General features: G+C 35.9%; 1 pseudogene; it reads right to left on the reverse strand.

The window, feature by feature from the left end:
• Positions 1–3,578: 3,578 nt before the first annotated feature.
• Positions 3,579–17,717, reverse strand: part of LOC105290910 — a 163,433-nt pseudogene continuing 149,294 nt past the window's right edge.

Here is a 17,717-nt window from a genome sequence, read left to right on the forward strand (position 1 = left end):
CCTTAATGATGTATATCTGCTCCTTCATCTTTATATCATTCACTCCTGGATATGAGTGACCAGTGGCTAAGTTTAGGCACTAGCCCACATGATCTCTAGGGGAGGACTTACCAATTTGTCTCCTGTTGTTGAAGACGTAGAACTGCATCAAAAATACACACAATAGGGACTACTTCCTGAAAAAGAAACAGATTGGTTAATATACAGCCAAAAGAAAGCAATCACACACAAATTTAAATAACAAGTTTCTAAAATTCTCAAAATGTATTTATTCTGACCTGCAATTCATTTTTTAATTTTTCAGAGCAAGACGTCTAGTTTGTTTGTAGGCCCTACCCCATTTTTTAAATTGCTCCGTTGTTTTCTATTAGTCAGTGTGCTGATAAGGATCAATGCCAGTCTGACTTTCATGCCTTTGCAAGTAAATTGGATTTTTTTTCCTTTCTAGAAAATGTGGCCATCTTTATTCTTCCTTAAGTTTCAGAAATTTCACAGGAGGGGTGTTTTTTTCATTGATCATGTTGAGTATTTCATGGATCCTTTTAATCTCAAGAATGATGGTATTGTTCAGTTCTTTGGTTACTCACTTGCCTCCATCTTTTCTGTTTCCCTTTTCTAAAACACCTGGTAGGTAGTCAAATATTTTTTTACTTTCTGGAAGTTTTCCAATTAAGTTTGTTGAAATCATTCCTCCATGGTAAGCATCTCTTCCTGCTCTTTTCACTGTTGTGAGTTTATTCCTTTTTGTATTTTTTTTTTTTCAGGCAAGTCAAGGGAAGGATGAAAGCAAATTCTTATTCTTGGTTTTCCTTTAAAGAAGTTGTATATAAGTTAATAATAATCCCTTTCCTTGTTCAGTATTTATTGAAAATATTTTCCCTCTTTGATGATTATTTTCTATTCTTTGTGTTTTCTTTTTTTAATTTATCAAAGCTTTTTTAATGTGTCAATTAAAATTTTTTTCTTCCACAGGTTTCTTCAAAACTTAGAAAACACTTTTCTGAATAGAAATTTACTATTAGTTTTGATTTTCTTGTATTTTCTGATATTTAGTGAGCTAAGTGCCTAGCACTTATTATTAGCTACACCACCCTTCTTAATGATTTGTGATGTTTTTTAATCCCAGATAACTTCTAATCAAAAGCAAGGGCTTTTTCTCTGAAGCTTCTAGTTAAATACACATCCTTCTGAATTAGATCAGAGGACTGTTCTTGAAATTATCTCTGGCAAGCAAGTGAGAGTAGCTGATTGGCTTATGCCAGTCTTGGGCCACCGTCGACCTAGGTGAAGTAGGCTTCCCTTGTAGCACATAGTCCATTTGTGGAAGGAGTGAAAACAAGAAAACTATAAGGAAGAAATGAATGCTGGATGACTCCAAAGAGTATATATCCATTGCACTCACTCTATTTATCCTTCTAGGTGAACTTGAAAACTGTACTGACTACTATAGAAATTGCATTAATCCAGTAATTTTAGAAGACTTAACATCTTTACAAAATTTATTCTTCTCATTCAGGAATGAGGAATATGTCTCTGCTTAAGTTATTCATAGAAGTATTATAGTATCTTTCACATATATTTCTTAGCAAAATTTTGGCCAGGTAGTTTTGATTTTGTTGTTATTGTGAAAACAACTTCTAAAAATATTTTTGATATGTAAGAATATTATCGATTTGTGTTTATTAAATAATTCCTAATTATTTATAAATAATTTTGTAAACCCTATTTATTTATTAAAAAGCCTGGCATTATAGAATAAGTTTTAGTTTTTGCTGGTGTTGTCAAAAATAATCATTTCATGCTTTTTTATAAAAAGTAATTTTTTTCACATATTATTATTATAATGGTACTAATCATTAGAACAATATATAGCAGGTATCATACTTTGTTATTTATTTAATTCTACTAATGCAAAATTAAAAGTTTAATAGGATTACTTCTGTTATTTCACTATTAATTAAAATTTTTTAATTGGCTGATACTCTTTATTATGTTAAAGATGTATTTCTATTTTTTAAAGAGTACTACTTTAAAAATAAGATGATTGTTGAATTAAAAGACAATCTTCTAAATTTTATCTACTTGATAAATATTATATGTAGAAGCTTCCTAATATGGAATAATCCTTCCAACTATAATTTAAACCTCTCTAAATATTTATCTGTTGGATTTTTATTTTTGAAACTTTTAAAAGGAACACATGAAACCTCTATTTGAGACTCTTCCTGTATCTGATACAAAGAAGAATAAGATTTTTAGGGATACATAAATCCACAATATTCGCATATATTACAATTTTGATTTTTGTATTACTAAAATATTCATCTTGAAAATGCATATCTTCCAATTTCTAAAGTCATCTAATTTATTTAAAGAACCCAAACCTTTTATCCTACAAAAAAAAACGTTAAATACTACAATAATTTTTTATTATTTTAATTCTTGTATGTCAATTTTGGGCGATTATGTTAGCATATATGCAAGAAATTAATTTTTTCTGAAACCATGTAAATATAGCCAATAAAAACTCTATTATATACTTAAATAAAACAAATAAATAGGTGAGCTTCTGCTTCTTCTCCCTCCCCCCCCCATCAACCAAAGGCATTTCTCTGATTCAATAAAACATATTTTCTTAGGGAAAACTAAAATAATGCAGGTCATATTAAATTAGTAAGAGACATCTAAATTTTTCTTAAATTTTGAATTTATTATGGACTTATTTGAATTTCTTTTACACGCTTTCATTTTCTTTTTTTTTTTCTGTCTCCCTTTCCTTCCAGAACAGTGAAAGTTTCTTCCGAAAGTAAAGGCCCGCAGTTTCAAATTTCCCATTTTTAAACTATATTGGGCAATTTATAGAGTCGATTTTTAAAGCCAATTGCAATAGTACATTTAAGATTCTTGGATGAGGAAGCCCTTTATAAATAAGATTTTCCCATTCAAATACAGAATGGCCCCCTGCTCATATGAAGAGAAATTTAAGCTATGATGTTAAAGGATGTTCATTCTTTTTTTCTTTTCAATGTTCAAGGTTTATTGGTGTTTTACTTGGTATGACACTTGGATAGTTGGCTGCATTATTTATATGCAGACTTTTCTTTTTACATTATATGCCAAAGTACACTACTCTGAAACATATAGTACACAAAATAAGATCCTTTAGAACAGTTATGCACAAGATATACAACATTGGATTTATTATTGGATCCCAGGATGTGATTGATTGGAGGAAAAAAAGCTGGGCTAGACATGTTGGGTAAAGGAACCAGAAGTAACATAACATACAGTACAAACACATCTAGTTTGAAGGGCAACTATAATATGTGCAACATTGACAGGATGGTGCCTTTAAGGAGGTGGAACTATTTCACACTAACCAGTTTAGGACTACACAAGATAAGTACCACTCAGCATCAGGATATAGCTGTAGGGTTTTATGAACTATTAGGAAATTGATGTTTTTCCTATGCTGTCTTAATACTACTGCTTTAGTCACAGATCAGATATAAAGGACAATAAGCACCATCTCCAACTAAAATCCTTTTGTAGCTTGAAGTGGTATAATATTAGAAGACTTTAAAACTGCAGCTCTTTTTGGGTCCCCCAAAGTGTATCTGCACTCTTCTTCAAAAGGGCCTCTGCCTCATGTGTCAGAGTCACCTTCACAACATCTGAGATTCCATCTGTTCCAAGATGCGAGAAACACCAAGGAAGACATCATCTTTTAGTCTAGAGTCCCTTAATCATGGTGGAAACTCAATGCATTCACTCAAGGTTCTTCATTATATTTTCCGCCAAGTTTCCCACAGATAGTTCAATGGCCCAGGACGTGTAACCTCTCCATTTGATCACTCATAAGCACTGTCAACTACCTGTTTGTGAACTTATTTCCACCATTCCTCATCTGCATCAGTGCCTAAATCAGGGTGCAGATTCTTTAGGGAGACACCAGCACCATTAACTCCACTCCAGACAAAGCACATTAGAGTCTCCATGCTCCCAAAAGACCTACCTATGACAGCCTAATGGGTGAATTCCTAGCCTTTCCCCTATGAAGTAACAGAACTGGGATGAATCCAGATTGCAACGACTGCTGGTAACATGGCTTTGGGGAAAGCTGCTTATCTTCCAAGCCACATAGGTCAAGATATCCACTAAATTGGAAACAATAAGCAATTTGCAGTTAGGGCTGCATTTTACAACATTGGGAATGATGAATTTAAAGATATTCACCTTACGCTGGACCAAATTAAGACAGCTTTCTCCCTTTTGTTGATGTACCTCGCGGTGGTAATAACCAGCTTGGAGCTGGCAGTCACTTTATAGTCTTTGCCAGAGACAGTTTTTGGTGTTCTAAGGAAAAGGCTGCCATTTTGGAGATCTATCACCTCTCCATTCAATTTGTCTTCCATGACACCACCAGAGGCAAGTTCATCTGCCAAGTCTTTCAGTAAGATACTGATGACATAGGCCATGCCAATAGCACTAACCCCAATGACTATAATCTTATTCTGGGGGCTTTGTTCTTCCTTAACCCATTTCTCTTTTAGAAAAAAAGTGCAGCTTGTTGCCAGCATTAATTTAATTTTATATAAATATGCTTTTTGAAGCTGAAGCAAATCTGACTGGTTTTCAATAAGAAAATAAAATATAAAAACTGTTCTTGGGGGTATTTCTAAATAGAACTTGCCTCATATAACAGAAATATAGGCATAAATCGGATTCATCAAATCAATTTCCAGCTAACACCTATTTAAGAACAATGTTAACCTCACACGTAGGAATGCTGTGTTTTCTAGGATTTGACATTTTCAGCGATTGAGAATTACTATATTTTGTAAATGGAAATACCATTACTACTTTGTCTTTCTCCAGCCTAAATTTTGCTTTACAGTTTCCAGTTTCTCAACTCTTCATTTTTATGACCCGTTTCAAATTTATTCCCTTTTGCCCCCCAGCAAGACATTCTGCTTAGCCTTCTCAGCAAACCTCATTCAATAGTAAATCTCTTTATATAGATTTTTATATAAAACCAGATTGAACAAATCATTTTACTCACTCCCAACTCAGACACAATATTCTTTCCCTTCACAGCTTCTAAAATAACATGCAAACTTCTAAGAGTATATTCCAAGATACCAACTACCCCATCTCATATTTGGTAATTCTCTTGGCCTAAATTTTCTACTCCTGTGAAACAAATGAGATTTCTCTCTGGTCTTACATACTATTCTCCAATAAGAGTCATTATCATCATCATTGATCACTGACATGGATCTTTACAGTCACACTATTATCTCCAAACTTCTACATATGTCGCTTTACCTAGAATATAACTTTTCTTTTTTCCCTAACAAAATATATTTTAAAATGTATTCACTCTCCATTATATTTACTGGCTAATTCCTCTAGTGTATATTTACTAACTACTTTAAAGACTAAGACATAAAACTCTTCTATAGAACCATAATTAGTTCATACTTACTTGCAGGTTGCTTCTTATATGTGTGTTTATATAATCATGTTTTCAAAACAAATGAACAAGAGCTCTCCTCTCATTTTGTACCATTTTAATATTTTTTTTAAAAAAATCCATTGTTCTTTCTCAAGCCTTCTGATATCACACACTGTATTCTGTGTTGTTTTCTCAATTGTATTAGTCATTTCGATGGCTACATAGACAAATATAAAAGCTGCTCTAATAAGTTGGAACTGTAATTTTTTTTGAAATGTGAAAAATTAAAGTAAACAAGCTCTTAGGAGTCAAAAATATTAACACCATGAGTGATTTCCTGCTGGAGCCACATAAGAAAGACCTACAGTTAGGACTGAATGTCTGATAGCATGATTAATGAAGCAAGTGTAATCTATCTTAAATATATTTATACTTTTGTGAAATGTAAGCTTGGACCACGTAGAGTCCGTAAGTTAAACAGCAAAAGAAGATTCCAAAGTAAAATAATTTTACTACATAAGAACGCTTAATTTGACAACTTCAAAATTCCAGAATGCTGTCTTTTTATTTTTCTGAATCCATTTGCTTGTTTTGGTGTTTAGCCCAATGAAAGATATCTCAGGAGGTCATATTTTACAAGTGAATGCAAACATACGAAGCAACTTGATGGTTTGAAGTTTATATTTAAACAAGTTTGCATTATCCGGGTTTAATTATGTTACCCATAATAGACAAGTCAAATTTTTATTCAAGGGAGAAATAAAAGATGATCTCAGAAGTATAGAAACTGGAACTGGAGGGTCACATGAATCTATAGAATCAGCTCTGCTAATTCCATACAGATGTGCTAGTGCATTCCTGTAAATTTTCAGACTGAAAAGGAAATGTTAGTTACACCCTTCCCCTTTACGGCCTAGGGTAAAATATTTCACATACTGTACATATGTTTTATTAACAGAAAAAATAAAAAGGCAAAAATTAACAAGTGGTCACTTTGGGCTTAGTTAGTATTTTACTATAAATATAAAAGAACAAATGTATTGAAAACCTACATACAATTCTTTTGCAGATATCACTCCCATATTTCAAAGTATAAAAGCGTAATTTGTATTTTTAAAGTGATTAAGGGAAACAGTTTATCAAGAAAATTCATATTCATTTCTAACATGCTAAATAGTATAGTTGTTATGTGGATATGTTTACCTTTGGAGAATTGATACGATTACACTTCACGAGTATTGACAAGAGTATAAACCTTAACAGAAGGAATTATACAATGACTAAGATAGCACTCACTGCATTTCTGACTTTTTTAGTTAATAGGCCCATCTACAGATGACCAGTGGACCAGTGGCATTGAAGAAATCTTTAGTGCTATCATGTTTTTTGCTGTGAAGAGGATGTAGAAGTTGTCTAGTCTAGGAGAGGCAAATACACAGCATGGATGTTGACCCTTCCCCTCTCACAACCTTCCTTCCCACAAAGCTTGAACTTGACTAGAAATCTTTCTCAATACAGCGTTATCATTACTATTCAAACAGAAATGGCCATATGATGAAGACTATTTATCTTCCTGATTTAGTCTAGCACTTTTATTTTCTGGAAAGAAAACTGAAGCTTAGAGAGCCTAAGAGGCTGGTCAGATATCACTTAGCTAGTAAGTGGCAGGAATAGAATTTGAGTCCCTAAATTTAGTCCTGAAGTCTTACATTCTGACAGTTCTCCAGTGGAAAGATATGGAGTTTTCCTTATAATTATTCATTAATCAATTAATATATAAAGGCATCTGAGACCAGGCATCCTATATTAAATATTCTTCTGTGAGTAAAACCATCAGCCTAGCTTTAGAACCATAAATAGAAGGCTGCTGCCATCAGAAACTAGAAGTTTTCAAGGAGTGTAGTGACAGAAAGGACAGGGACAGAGAGGACAGGTGACTGCAGGGCAGGGTTAAAACAATTCAGGGATATGTCAATGGCAACTTCTGGAACTGCAGAAATGAAGGGGAGTTTACAGGGTCCTGTTTTAGCGCCTGCATAAGGGTCTGAGCTTGTATCATAATGTCTAAAGATAAAGCAGCAAGAGCTAAGAAAGAGACCGTTTAGTTTGTGAGAGTTTGTCAACAGGAGGCAGAGGTTTGCTCTGCACATGTTTAGATTTGAAAGACACTGGCAGCAAGCTTTGTAATAACGTGCTGGGTAACAGTTTCAAAATTTAGGATCAGCTAGAGCAAGTTAGTGTGGGGGGGACTGATGGCTAAACATTGCTTGTAAACCTCAGATGGACCTTACCAACCAACAGAATTCTCAGTCAGTAGCTGCCTGGTTGACTCACAGAAGCTAGAGGATCTGGGAGTATGACTTAGCATCCTGCATCTGAATCTCCTGAGGAGCAAGGTGCTGGCAGAGATTTGGGACTGGCTGGTTCCTCACAGCCAGTCCACGGCCCCTCTCAGAGACCACACTGCTGGTTTGATATTTTTGAGCCCTTGATATTAGTAAAGAAGATACATCTAGAAGAGCCCCATATGGACGTGACATATTATCAATCAAACTGAAGCCTGCTCCAGACTTTGAGAGTTTGAAATGTTCATCATTTGTCTTGGAAATGACCAGAAGTTAGAGTGAGGGTGCAATACATTTTACGATAGAGTGCACTAGTCTTCTACATTTACAGGAGTCAAGAAATTTGAGGAAGGAGTTCCCTTGATGTTGCTTAATAGATGTGAGCTGGAAACATTGAGGGGATGCTAAAAAAGCTTCAGGTGGGAAGTGGAACAGGGAATCTGACTCAAAACTCTGCCCTTCTCCTCCTCCTTGAATCTGGATGCTGTTAAATGTATCTCTGCATAGCAGGTATACTTTCCCCAGTTTTATATTTCTAAAGCTTCGATGAACACAGCCGGTCGGGGTCAGGCAGTCGAAGAAGACAGATTCAGAAACAGTCCTATACTCCACCCTGTAAGAGAACCGGGGGGATTGGCGCATGATGGACCATAAGTGGGGTGACTCTAAGGGGCACAAGAAAATATTGCTGTTTTCTTAATCAGCAGGAAAGTATAGTAAAATATACCAAATCTTCCCAGAACAGATTTTGAGGGAGAGACGATGGTTGAACACTATCTGGAAGAAGATATATGGGGGAGAAATGAGAGAGGCTGAGAGAGACAGATGTAACGAATACTTCAGACAGTAGAGTTTTGGGAGAATGGCGATATTGTATTGGTCAGTGGCCCTGGCAGGAAACAAATGAGTAATTTGGAGAGAATTTTTAAAAGGGTTTATTAGTCAAGATGTATACAGCATGTAGGGAAACTGTAAGGGATAGTGCAGAATCCCTGCTTCTTTCTTTTTTTTTCCTTAAAAAAAAAAAAAAGGCATCATTATTATTTTTAGATCTGAAGAGAAGGACCAGTTATCAGAACCCGAAGGCAGTGAGCCCTGTGATAAAAGGGGTAACTAAAGAGGGGTGCAACCTCCTGTCGAGTGATGTGGGTGAAAGACAACACAGAGCGGTCTGCAGGGCAGGGTTTGGGGGAACTCAATCTCTTTCTCTGCTCTTACCTCTGCTGGACCTTCCACTGACTATGGGGCAAGGAAACCCAATGAGAAGTAGTCAACATGGATCAACCTTCTAAGGAACAAAACAGGGTGCAGAAAGACGTTTGAAGATGTTTAGACAGTTTTACTGTTTAAATTACTACTCTATCTCTCTATGAATATGTCAGTAAAAATCAACTTATTTGTCAGTGCTTCTTGGAATTAAGTAGTGAGTGTGTGTGTGTGTGTGTGTGTGTGTGTGTGTATGCGCGTGCGCGTGTGTGTGTGTTAAAGGGTTTTATGAGTTTAACTTTAAAGCAGGTGTCACACGAAGTTTAGCCAACAAAATTCAGTTGAATTCAGTTATCTATATTTGAGAGCTATTTAGCTGGCAGTGTTTCTTTTAAGAAGAAAGAATCATTCTCCCTTTTGACTTACTCCTAGAGAAGCTCAATATAATAAAAAATTCTGGAACTCTCTTCCTATTGTTGGTAAAATTAAGACAAAGCATTAAGTTGGGGCTCATGAGCTACAGGGGTGTTGGGGCTTATGACTTGAGTGGTTTCACAGAGGGCTCCCAACACCTAAAATAGTTCATTGCACAGAATAGGTACTCAGTTTTAGGGGCTGCAATAAACAAATGCATGAATGGATAAATGGATTAAGAAGTTCTTGATGCAAGCCAGCGCCTGCTTCTGACAGGATAAGCCAGGGAGAATAACATGCCCCTCGCTAGAAGTAAACTGCCTCCTTTCTTTTGATTTTTCCTTCTTGTGTTTGTCATTCTACCACATGGAGAGAGGGATTTCAGCAGGCATGGAGCCCTGTAGTGCTTAGCCACCATAACTCCAGCCAGAAACAGACAGGATAGGGGTGGCCCTTCTGGAACTGCTTAAGTCCGAAGAAATGGGTCTCTTTACTAGGAAGACTGTCTGGCTTTCCCTTCCTAGCTAGCTGCGCAAAGAACTTAACCACCTATCACCCTCCTGCAGGAAATCAGCACTTTTGCAAACTTGCTGTCTACATTTAAAGAAGGAAGCCATTTCGCTTTGTGCAGGGTGGATAGGAAAGCAGGACTCTTCGTGAAGACTTCATCATGGAGTCTGATTTTACTGCTCATGTCTTTATACTACACTAATATTCTGCAACATAGAGGCTGCATGTGAATATATTGACAGTTTACCTTTATTTAGAATTATATCCAATTATGTTACATTTTCTTAACTGCCCAGTGCTTGTCTATGAATCATAGTGAATATTTGAACATAGTTGGCTACAGCTTTTCCACTACTCTCGTGTTTCTTCCTGCCTTTGCTTTTTCATTATTGATACAGATGTCTCTATATTTTTGCCAACTTATTTGATGGTACGTTCAAAATTGATTTAAACACTTAAGAATTCATTTTCCTATTGTATATGTGTCAAATGCTTTATGAAGCAATAAATCAACCTGGGCAAATTTATTGTACAACCTATAAACATCCTTACTCTTTCCCTATGAACCATGAAGATTTCATGAATCTTTGTCTATGGACTAATTTTTCAAGTATGTTCAGAGTGCATTGTTCCTGGGACTGACTTTCCAGATAATGTTACTAATTGTACTTTTGTAGCCCCTATACTTACTACCTTAGTAACTGTTAATGTTCAATAAGCTCATCTCTAGAAGTATCTATACTCTTTCATGTGCAGTGTTGTAACTTATTTTCAGGAAATTTTTAAATGCATTATTAATGTTAGAGCAATGGATTAGTCAAAATTTCATTTTTACAAATATTTTTTTCAATTTAATTAAGCTCTTCCACCTACATCAAAAGAAGTTGAGACCCTCATTAAGTTTTATTTTATTTCAGAATGAGGTAGCTTGGTAGAGACCATAAAATATTGTGTTTCCACAAACATAAGATGTTAAAATTAACCATTTTAACATTTTTTAATGCCAGGAGGCTTTCTATGATGAATATGAGTGTTTAATGTGGTAGGGGTTCTATTTTTTCCTGTTTTTAATTGCCTGTTACATTTTAGAATCAAGAAAAGCTGTTTTTAAATAGCCAGTTACATTTAGAATAAAAATATGTGTTAAACTATATTTTTTATTGCATAAAAAATCAAGTACAGGGCACTCTAATTTTTGAGTGATTGTATAAAACTTTACTTTCCCCCTCTTCTGTTTTCTCCTGTCAGTATAATCAACAAATTTTGAGATTCATAAAATCCAGTTTGGTACTATTTGTTATTTTGTCATGAGATGGACACTTGAATCCTGAAAGAGTATTTCTTTCTGATACCTCACCTTAGTTAGTCTCTCTTTCTAGGAGACGGTGTGAACTTTAAAAAGTCACAGTTTCTGATACCTATAAACTCAGGATTTAGGGGGACAGCTGTGAGGGGGTGGAGAGTCAGAGACAGCACAGTTTGGTGCTGATCTAAAGCATGGAGCAGGGTGTAGAGGAGACTCCCTACTTAGTCTAGCTGTTTTAGTATTTCTTTGCAGGTTGTTCATTTTCCTTCCAAACAAGTTCATGGGGAAATCCTCATGTCTTGGAATCTCCTCAGCTCCCATTTTCACACTGTCAAGGTCAAGGAGAAGCTAGGTAGGAGAGGAGTATGCCATTAAGGAGAGCTTAATGGGGACGAGGAGGGCCATTTCCCCTGTTCTCCAATGTGTCAGTTTTCCCTAGGAAGGTCCTCAGAGCACCAGGAGGCAGCTGAGACTGGGTACTTTTGATCATTTGTTCATCCCGAAGGAAACAAAGTATATTTCTTGAGACATCATAGCCTCTGGGGGATAACAATCCATTTGTATGCCTTTATATTTGCACTAATTTTATTCGGATCTCATCAGACCTGTGAAGTATGTGCTTAAACCCACCTGTGGGGGCTCTCAATCCCAAAACGCTATCCCATATTTTCATCTTCATCAATTTTTCTTACCCACCTAGCTTAAAAAAGCAAAAACACCAGGCTCTCTTGACTGAGGGATTCAAGGTCTCAGGTTTATCCTGTCATTTGCACAACTCCATTGTACCCTCAGAAAATATAAAATACTCCTCCTAACCTGACTGAGTCACAAGTGAGTTTACCTCAAAATAGTTGACTTGGCTTTAAAAAAATACATGAAGGTAGACCATTTCAGCTCTGACATATAAAGAGTTTGGAAGCTGGGACTCCCATCCTTTAAGAGGAAAAATGCTGAACAAATTGAAAACCAATGACTTTCCTTAGACCCATCAGAAAATTGAAGTCAGAGGGCAGTATGGAAAAGTCAGTTGTTTTCCTATATACTAACAATGAACAATTTGAAATGAAATCCATAATAACATTTTGTTAGTACCAAAAAAGAAAGAAGTTTTAGGTTTAATTCTAACAAAATATATACTGAACCTATATGTATAAATTTACAAAATACTGATAGAAGAAATCAAAAAAGAGCTAAATAAATGAAGAGATATTATGTGCTTATAGATTGGAATACTCAATATTATTAAGATGTCCACTTTTCCAACTTGATCTATGGATTCAATTATGCAACACTCAAAACATCTACAGTTTGTGGATATTGACAAACTAATTTTAAAGTTTATATAGAAAGGCAAAAGTCCAGAATAGCCAACACAATTCTGAAGATGAATAAAGTTTAAACAATTTCCCCTGAGAGCTGGCAAATGGACTGCAACCCACGTTTCTGTCAGGCCCTATCTAACTGCAAATGGATGAAATACACATTTTTTTTTGTTTTGCCCAGCCATATTTTTGGAACCTCCAACTTGACGGTTGAGCTGCCTACACACAGAAGAACCTGCATGACCCAGTCAGGTAACAATCCAAGTCAAGTTCTCAGGACACTAAGTAAGACAAACAAGAAAGCAACAGCTGTCCTTGAGAGAGAAAGGATCAACAAGAGTATCCCAAAGCAAATTCAGGAGTCACAATTGAACCATCTAATTCTTACAAATGTTTTTTCCTGCCAATCTAAAATGAAAGGGCAACATGAAATGTTGCTTTTCTCTCTCTACCAGGCTCCACAGATAGAGGTCTGGAAGAGCTTACTGATAATTCTCACCTGTTGTGGGTTTCTGCCAGTTTTCCCAGGATCCAGTCCTCAGGCTCAGTAGTTACTGGGGTATCCCAGTGGGTCTCATCCTAGCCACCAGAAACTCTAGAGGAGGAAAAATAATTTTCCCTCAATCCTTTACAGTGAGTGCTTGGCTGAGACCCCTTTTTCTCTTATAAGGGCATCTTGTAAATGGATAAACTTATCTAGGTTAAAAGTTCTCCAGGTGGCCACTATAGTTCAAGATTATCTTTGGTAAGGTCAATATACTTGTTCAGCCTTAAAACAAAATTTTATTCACCTGAGGCCTCGCACTGGCCCCAGCCCAGCTTAAGGTGACTCAATCTGTCCCGGGACCCAGTCCTGTGAGAAAGTCGTACCCAGTCAGTCCCTAGACCCAATTTTGTTTCCAAGTCTAGCCCAGTTCAGCCATGGACCCAGTCCGGTTTCTAAGTCAGTCTCAGATCGTCCCTGGACTCAGTCCAGCGTCCAAGTCAGACCCAGTCTGTCCCCCCGGGCCCGGTTGTTTCCAGGTTGGACCCAGTTCAGTCATGGACCCAGTCCAAGTTGGACACGGTCGGTCCCTGGACCCAGTCTGGTTTCCTAGTCAGACCTTGTCCGACTCTCACTGGTTTCTGAACACAGGGGGAAAAAGAAATGCTCAAAGTCTGAAAGTTCATAATGGAAAAAAGCCTTGGAACTAGGATCCCAGAGAGACATATCACGAGCTCCAGAGAAAGGATCGACAACAAATGAGTACCCGAAAGCAAATTCACAAGTCGAACTTTGTGGAGCTCAGCAGGTACCAATATCTGATTGCTCATTTCTCTTGAGGGCCACAGGGGTCTCTTTCATTTTTCTCTTCTGATGCCAGAACTGTTAAAAGACAAACTGAGATATATTAAAATTTTAAGAGTTTTCTTTGAGCAAAAGTCAGTTTGAATTGGGCAGCGTCCAATTTTGCAGATAGTAAAGAGCTTCGAGGAGATGTACAAAATAAGAGACTTATGGGCAGATGGGAGCAGAAACAAGAAAGTTGTATGAGACAGAAAAGTAGATTGGTTATTGCGTAGTTACTTACCTTTAGGGGATGGCAGGGGACTATCAGGCAGTTTAACTAGTGCTGATCAGATGATTTCTGGTTGGTTTAAGATTCCATTTCTGGGAGAGCTGAACCTATAAATCTCAATTTGGTGATGTAAGGCTTAGCATAAATGACTCCATTTTGAGCCTGCGGTCTTTTTTTTTTTTTTTTGCCATAATAATTATTATAGCTAAAATTTGTGCCCTTACATTATATGCCAGCATTATTTTAAGAGTTATGTAAAATTTTAACATATTTTTATTTCCACAACAACCAACAAGAAGTGGGTATTATTTCCATTTTTTAGATAAAGAAACCCAAGCACAGAGAGAATGCCCATGGTCACATAACTGAAGACAATAGAGCCAGAATTTGAGCCCAAAAGGCTTGATCTATAGCATGTATGTACATTTAACTGCCTTGGAAAAATCTTTGTGCACACGTGCAAGGTTTCTAGGATATGCACACAGAAATGAAATTGTTGGATTACAAGATATGGACATACTACTAATTTTAGAGTTGTATTAGCTTATATTCTCATAAGCACTAAATGAGTATTTTAGCTTCCCATCTCTCTCCTCATGCACAGAGTTTATAGTCAATATTATGCATGATCCAAATTGATCATCTGTACTTACTAACCACCTAAAGCCTAGCAGATTTGTGCCTTCAGCTCCACTTACCACATCGAGTTTTCTTTTGTTTTATGTTTGTTCTATTATCTTTTTTGAACGTGGCTACCTTATAAATTTTTCTCTTTTATATTTAATCATAATTGTTATGTGTTTGAGTAGAAAGCATTCTCAAAACGAGAACTTTAGCACCACCCAGACCTTCAATTTTATTTATCTTCTATTATAAAGACAAAATGTTTTCTAAAACTTCTCCCTTTGTTCTATTTACCAAGGATTCAACACATATTCATTGATCATCCTTTGGATGAACAAGACACTTCGGTAGATACAGGGCATACAAAAACAAATAAGGCAGAATTTCTCTCTCTCAAAAACTTACAAGGGAGTTAGCCACATAAACAACTAATTATAATGAAATGTGATAAGTACTGGAATAGAATTATAATCATATGTTATGAGAATATACATGACAAAGTATTTATTTTTGCTTTAAGTGGGGCTTAGGGATGGTGACATATATGCTGGGAACTGAAAAATGAGTACGATTTTCTTAAACTTTGAGGAGAAAGTAAAGATTTTTAGTGAAAGAGAGGAACATAAACAAATGCATATCATATTCAAGAATCAGCAAGTAGGGCAGTTTAGATGGTGGATGACAAGAATTGGGAAAAATAATTACAATGTATCAAGCTGAGAAAGTAAATTGGCCAAAGCTTCGGAAGTAGTTGCCTGGGGTGGCAACTGGGAGGAGAAGGAGAAAGGGTCACAGCTCAGTACCACCTCCCCAGTTTGGCTTTTATTGGTTTTTCTTACAGCCTACATTCATGTATCACTTTTTTCCCTTTAAGATTTTTTACTATAACAATTCTTGAAAACTTATACTACTTTTTAGACAATGACTTCTTTTTTAATAGTATAATGACTTTTTCCCCTAAAATCCACTAAATAAGCATAATATGCAAAGTTTTATTTTAACATTACTGTTTCAAGCAAAAGCATGCTTCTAAGTTTATTTTATACAATAGTTTCTAGTCAAAGAATATTACATGGACAAATTTGAAATGCGTGCTATATTTGGATGAACCCAAAATATCTTTGCTTTGCCTATGGATGCCAAGCAAGAGGAATACAGATATATCCTCTTCAACTACTCTTAATTCCTCTGTATGGGTGCTATCTCCTCATGAAGAACATATTTTATATTTTTCTATCCCCAAATTCCAGTCTTTTCCATTTACGTCAAAGCCTTTCATATGAGGTAGTTATTTTCAAGGGAAAGAGAATTGTCAAGCTCATACGATTCTGATATTGAATGCCTGCCCAGTATTCAAACATCTGACTTTCTACTACTTTTCAAAGAATGATACTTCACTCCTTCTCCAGCCATCAAAAATCTTCCTCCTTTGGGTATATAATAAAACTTCATTATATTGCTTTATATGTACGAATAGCATTTATTCATTATCAATTTGATTGTTTTTATAAACACGTTTTTATTATTTAGATGGCATCTATCTGAGAAAAATGTTAGATATTAGGTTGGTATGGATACATCTCATTTTTATATTTAACAACTTTATATTTAACAACTGGCATTATTTTTAGGAACAGTTAAGGTCATTATGGAAAGAATAGATGCGTTTAGATTCTACCTCATTTGTGAGACCACAACTAATAAAAAAAATCGCAATCTACTTCTATAGATTGACAATATTATGCCTTGTGTATCTCAGTCCAAGAAAGGAAATCAGTTCTGACCACTTAAATAAAAACAGATAATTTATTGGAAAAGAAAACTATTGTGTCAATTATTTCATCAGAGGATGTGCCGAACAACAAGTCTGGAAGGATAAAAGTGAGGGCTGCTGGGGATCCCAGTAGCCAGAGATCCAGAACCATCTTTTATTTGTGCTGCCATTCTTGTCTGCCTCATTCTTGAGTATATCTGCATCAGATTCAAATTCCAAGAAGAGCTATCTAATTGACATTGATTGGGTTATTTCTACAATTCAGTGACTACTTTGGGAGACAGTTTCCCAAAGGTTTTTCATTAATTATAAAAATGAGGAATGTGCTTGAGATAGGACAAAAACAGATCCCCACCAGATTCTATCAAGAGCCTACCAGCACACACACACTCTCTCTGTCTCTCGCTCTCTCTCTGTCTCTGTCTCTCTCTTTCTCTCTCTCCCTCCCTCCTCCATATAAAAATTTTTCAATAACTTCAGTTGGCATAATCTATCTCAAGCAGAAAATACTGTCAGCACTGTAGAGTAGACTAATGAAATGATAATATTTAGTGTATTCAGATTCAAGCCTGGAATCTCTGGATTATATATTATCATTGTTTCTGCAGCTAGTCATAAAGCCTTACCGGCTATTTATGTCTTCCCTTTACAACCCTTTATATGTGTTATTGCTGTTGTCTTTGTTGTTTTTCTAAATACCTCTTAAACATGTGTGGCCTTCTGGTGAACTTTCACATGAGACATAAATATTATTAGCCTTGGTCTATTCTAAGAGTCCCATTTGGGCAAATCATTAGCCAGTGTTTATGCACCAGTATAGAAACTCTTCTTAGGTTATCTTTTTTGTTGTTTTTAAAGAAATAAAAGACTGCCCATTGGAAGGATTGTCTTTGTCCTCTGTCTTCAGGACCGCAAATAAGCAAGACGGTAATTCCATAGCAGCCTATACTATCTATTGGAAAAAAGCTTGGAGAACTATCTAAAAACCAAAGTAGGTTTCAAACTCAACCATCCAGTCAAAAGGAATTACCAATGCATCTGTTGATACAGATTTAAGAAGAAGTATATCTTTTAAATGTTTGACATGACAAATCTCTCAAATCTTCCATGCAGCAGGCCACTGGCTATTTACCGAAATTTTTATTCTTTTATTCTCCATGTAATTATTTCCAGGCTATATCTAGCATCCATTTTTTTTT

Source organism: Pteropus vampyrus, unplaced genomic scaffold, assembly GCF_000151845.1.
Source record: "Pteropus vampyrus isolate Shadow unplaced genomic scaffold, Pvam_2.0 Scaffold39, whole genome shotgun sequence".
NCBI lineage: Eukaryota > Metazoa > Chordata > Mammalia > Chiroptera > Pteropodidae > Pteropus > Pteropus vampyrus.